We start from the raw sequence: 6,126 nt of genomic DNA on the forward strand, positions 1-6,126 counted from the left end.
ACATGTATTGATTATGTCAGTATAATAAGGTGGAAGTGGTTTTATATATGACTTCTGTGCTCCTGATCTTATGATTCCTAAATATGTTTAATCACATTTATATTTTTTACCTTTCAGAATAAAAGTGTGAATCAAAAATTTTAATGCTTGATTTTTAATTTTTTTTTAGATTCAACATAGATTATTTTAAATTGATTCTGACTCCAGTGAAACTTTCACTGACTGCAAGATGAATGTACCACTGTGATATTTCAAAGGGAATTATAGTTGTGTAAAAACTGGTACAACATCATGCAGACAGAAAGTCCATCCATCTCTGTTGTCTGTTTCTTTGAATTTTCCTGACAAATTTGTACAAATGACCGAGGACGTGATAAGCTGTGTTCGCACTAAATACATTTGTGCTTCAAATGAAGAACGCACTAAATGTGCTCAACGTGCATTAAACTTATGGTGTTCACACTAGACAAGCAGGGAGGGACTTCTTTTTCTTTTTTGACTCTTTACTAGCATATTCATAGAAGAGACTCGGTGGGAAATGTCAAAGTGGCGTAGGTTAGGCTTCCTCACACCAAATTTCACCTTTCGTACTCAGCATCCACCTCTCAAAAAGTTAATCTGGACTTATTTCAGTGAAAAAACTAAGTCCAGATTACTCTTCTTCAAAATGTTCCTGCTGTAGAACGATCCTGGATGAATGGGAGTCTTCACAGAAATGTTCCTGTTCTGTCCCCAAAGGTTTCTTATTGGTTTAATATCAGTTTAATTGTTTGTTTTATTTTTCTCGTTTGAGGAAATAAGGCTTACTTTTATTGTGAAAATAGGATCTTTTGTGTTCACATTGCCCTCTAGTGGTCACATCTTGAATGTGGGGGAGCTTGATTTAGGAAAAAACGCACATGCTCTGATGGTAAAAGCCCTGAGATAGTGTCTGCAGCCCTGTGAGAAGAAAAACTTTTTACAAATTAAAGACTGGCACAAGAAAGGAAAGTTTTCTTTTGAGATTTTTGAAGCCATTTATGCTTAGCTCGCTGCATAGGCCAAAATTACCCGCATTTGGCCGAGACAGGAGAAATCTTTTTACCTCCCTGCTCTGGTAAACCCAAATGAGCAACAATAACAAACTGATATCAAAGTAAGAAGAAAACCTTGGGGACAGTTCCTAAGGTCCTGAGGACAGGACAACACCATGGGACACTTTTTGGGCAAAGTTTTATTATTTTAAATCATTGAAAATGGAATAGATATTTACTCAATCCAGGTCGCACATCATCTTTAAAATCTTGATAACAACTGCATTTTCTGAAATAAACACTTACAGCCACTCACACCCCATCCTAATAGTACAGCTGAAAAAAAAATGGCAAGCCATAACAGAGCTGTCCAGCCGTACAGTTTAGATCCAGATTCCAACTCAGATGAGGAAAACAGAGTCCATGGATCTATTTGTCTGCAAGTGGATGCATCAGAATGGAGCAGGGACTTGTGACGTACCGTTGTAGGTCCTACGTCACACCTACAAGTTTTTCCAAAAACTGCATTTTTGTGTCTGCTCCTGATTCACAGACATGACAATAAAAGAATACTCAGAAATGCTGTTTTAAGCTTAATTTTCCTTCTATTCGTCCTCCATCATCAGAAACAAATGCTGCAAGAACACGTTAAAAACACAGTTTTCATCAGTGTGGGTTTTTAATGACTGTTTGATCTCAATGAAAACAGCTGCAATTGGAAATAAATAAAGAAATGCAGCTTTAACAGGCAGCTTTGATCCATTTGTGGTACAACACCAGGCTGCAGACAGCAACCCAGTCTCATCCCAAAATGTGAAATACCTACAGTACATTTGTCTATGCTTACAAAGGGCTTTAAATTGTAGGATGGCTCCGTTTGACTTTCTTATTCATTTTCTTCGGTGATACTTAGAAAAGACAGACCTGCCAGATGAATACGTTTTTAGTGTAAGATTCCAGTCCAGCACTAAGATTCAAACATATCAAAAACATACTTTATAATATCATTTTGGTCAATTTAACATTTGTTCTATTGCTTTTAGCAGATAAAGCTGCAGTAAAAGAAGGTTACAGACACAGGTCGTGTAGTCTGTTGTGCATGATGGATTTAAAGAACAAATCATTGAGTCAAGATGTGTAACAAGAAGATATATTATTTAATTTGAATAAAATTTAATCACCTTCAATTCAGAGATACAAGGGCTGACACTTGGGGATGAGTGCAACCACCGTGGTGTCGTCGGCAAACTTGACAACCTGACGACACAATGTACTTAGATACCGATTAATATTGCTAATACTACTATATTAATGGCAACCAATCGGGGACAGAGCTTTGGTGACATGATCAGCAGATGGAATCCAAAACCAACATGGAGGAAATTCTGATCAATCTTCTCCATGTGTCCCTTTGTCTGGCCTGACGTGGCCTGACGTGGCGTGACATGCCCGATGTGTCCGTGGCTTCACATCCTCAGGTAGGCTGTTCCACAGGAGAGGTCCACAGTACTGAGACGTGGCCTCGCCGTTGGTTTTTGTTTTGACCCTGAAAGCAATGAGAATCTGAGGGCTCTAGGAGGGTCCTAACTAAAATAATTCTGATTATGAATTCCATTTAGACTTTTACAAATCAAAGAGCCTTAAAATCAATCCTAAAGCTGACTGGGAGCCAGTGCAAAGATTTCAAAATTGTATTATTGTGCTCCTTCTTTCTGGTCCTGGTTAAAAGGCGTACAGCCGAGTTTTGAACAAGCGTCAGCCAACTCATAGTATTTTTATTAACGCCAGAAAGAAGGACATTACAACAATCTGTTCTAGAAGTTGTGAAAAGTGTGTATTAATATTTCAGCACTGTTTCTGGAGAGAAAGGGACTTGGGCAATGTTTCTAAGATGAAAAATGCAGTCTTTGTAACATGCTTTGTGGGTGCTTCAAAGGTAAGACCTCCACCTCCGTCTAAGGGCAGGGACACCCGCGCAATCACCTGTTTTATTTTATGACTGATTTTCACGTTTGGTTGTTCTTATCTGCTTATTTATTCTATTAGTTTTATGTATTTAATTTTTTATTTATCTTATTCTCGATTTTACGTTTTTATATACATCTTATGTCTTTAAGTTTCGTGTATTATTATGATTTTAGCCCCAGTGTTTCTTGTGGGGATCTTTTCCTCCAGGGCTTGCCGGCTTGGTCGGTGGTTGTTGCTGCAGTTGTCGGCCTTGCTGGGGCAGCTGGAGTAAAACTTTGCAGCCTCACGGCTGTGAAGTGGACCCCGTTTCTGTCCCAGTCTGGGTGGGCGCTGTGGAGATGTTCCTATGGGAGAGCTGTTTCCTGCTATGAAGAGATTCCCAAATACTGTTTCCCCACAGCAGAGCCAAGCCTTACATTTCTTTTAGAAGTTACTTTTATAAGTATTCAATGTGTGTAGGGTCTTGGGTCATATGTGGTAACAGAGGGGAAGGGTGGGTTGGGTTTTTATTGTTATATTGAGTGTTTTTTTGTTGTTGTAAATGTTAAAGCGATTTGACTTGTGCAAGGTATGAGAAACACTTTTTTATGAATAAAGTTTGATTTGATTTTATGTTTGGTACAATAAGTGAAGCCCGTTGGGACAACTGTGTTGTAATATTGGGCTGTATAAATAGTTTGAGTTTGATTTTATTTAGGTGTCATGCACTGATGTGCCCAGTCCGCATCTGACACTGGAAGACAGAAAACAGAAAATGCCCATCACATAACTACAAAACAATATATACAAATCCACCCAATAAGAGTCTAACGGAATACAAAGTGTCCATTGTTATTGTCCGGGCTTTTGCCAAAAAAGTTGCCAAACAGAACATTTTATTTTCAGATAACCAAAACAAATCAGGTCATTTCTTTTCTATTACCTCCTACAAAAAAGTCTGTTTTTCATACAAAGGACAATAAAAAAGGAAATTCATCCTCCACCACTTGTAGGTCACAGACCTCACTGTCTTTCCTTCTCTGGAACGCCTTCAAAACGCCCCACTTTCACCTGTAGGGGGAGCCCTCTCGCTCCTTATGTGCTGTTGAGCACCTAACATATGGCTCAGTAGAGAAATTCTCCTTAATTTGCAAATAAGTTCATGATTTTGGTTTTTGAAGCAGTTTCACTTTCCAGTCGTTTATATAATAAACAACTAAATTTTCATTAACATTAACTATCTTAAATTTTTAACTATCAAAAAACAATGAGTGTAAGTTTATAGAGGACAAAATATTAAAGACGTCTTTAGACCAGGGATAAATATGACCTCTATGCCATTAAAAAATGTTACGTGCAAGTCTCTCTGCAGGTAAAGTCACCAGCCGGTTCCAAAATCTTAGAACTTCTGCTCTTTGTTTGATCACACAAGGTTCCCACCCCATGTCCCCCTCTGTGGCAGCTTTAGTAGTGAACCTGTGTACACCCAGGAAGTATCTCATTGCTCTGCTTTGAACCTTATCACACTCAGGAGTGTCTTCATAACCCCAGACTCCAGCAGCAAAAAATAACACAGATTCCACCATGGCATCGTATTCACTAAACATGCTTTTCTAAAGTGAACTATTTGTTTTTAACATTCCTTTTAATTTTATTTCCTCGTCAGCTATCAAAACAGTATCATCGGTATAAGATAATGTGCTCAAGTTCAAATTATTAATATAGATACCCAAGTTGTTTTTCTTAATTTCTTGAGCTAAGTCATTGACATAGATAGCAAAAAGGGTTGGTGAACGAACATCTCCCTGTTTGACTTCAAATGACGTAGGAAACTAGCTTGTTTTTAGCTCATTCACCTGAACACAGGCTAATGGAGCCTTGTACAGAGCTTTCATTGCTTCATAAGACTTACCATCAATACCATACATGAGTAATTTATATTCTAGAAGATCGTTATTTATCCAGTCAAATTCTTTATTAAAATCCACAAAACAAATAAAAGTATTTTTACTTTCTTGCAATGTAGCTCTCACTACCGAGGACAAAACATAGATATGGTCAATACATGCTCAATATTTCCTGAATCCAACCATTCTGCTTCTCTATAAGGACTTATAGAGTTTATTTCTAGATATTCAGATAACCGGTTATTTAGAACGCTAGAGAACACCTTATACGCGGTACTCAGAAAACCAATGCCTCTATAATTCATAAGGAATCTTGAGTCTGCTTGAAGTGATTTTGGAATCTGCTTGATAATCGATTTATACCAAATAGATGACATAAAGTCCTTTTTAAAACAAAATCTAAAAAAAACATGTAAAATATTTAACATAAATTGTAATATCCTGATTTATTTTATCAAAGCAATTCAGAGAATGTTTTATACTAATGTCTTCAAGCAGTTTTTTAGATTTGCAAATATTCAGAAGAAACTGGTCATCAAACAGGAGGGAACAACTACTACAGGCAAACAGGTTCTTATTATCTGACCCCCATATGTTTAACCGCTGCTCTGTTAGACAGACAGATTCTCCTGAGTCTGTTAGAATCTCATGTGGAATTGGTCTTCAACTTTTAGGTCCAAGTTTATATTTTTTGTCTCCAAATTTGCTGTGAATTATTATTTTGCAAATGGAATTGTAGCTGAAACGTCTTTGATATGATCTTCAATTTTTATCAAAATCAATCTGGCAGTTTCTAAACTAAAGTCTGTTCCAATGGTTTTAAATTGCATCAAGTAGGTTCATCAGATAAGACTCATTGCTTTAAATAAAACTGAGTTGAACTGACTTTACTGCACACATGAGCTGACTGATGTCAAATGAGACCCTCTTCCTCCCAGCTTCTTCCTCCCAGCTTCAGGACCAACAATTGACATCTCTGTTTTGTCTCTTTTGTCTTTAGGGCGGTAAAAGCTTTTGAAAAACGAAAAACGTATTTTGTGCACACAAAATACTAATTTGTGGCCACACATTATTATTTTGCTGAATTTAGATTTGGTGGTCACAATTTAGTACTGTATGGCCACAAATTAGCATTTTATTAGCATTTGTGGGAACCAATTGATATTTTGTGTGTTGAATAAAACATTCTGGGGTCACAATTCAATATTGTGTAGCCACAAATTAGCAATACGTTGGGGTTGTGTGGACTCAAATTGGCC

The sequence above is a fragment of the Oryzias latipes genome, chromosome 21, assembly GCF_053564925.1.
Source record: "Oryzias latipes strain Hd-rR chromosome 21, Olatipes_Hd-rR_3.1".
In the NCBI taxonomy this organism is placed as follows: Eukaryota; Metazoa; Chordata; class Actinopteri; order Beloniformes; family Adrianichthyidae; genus Oryzias; species Oryzias latipes.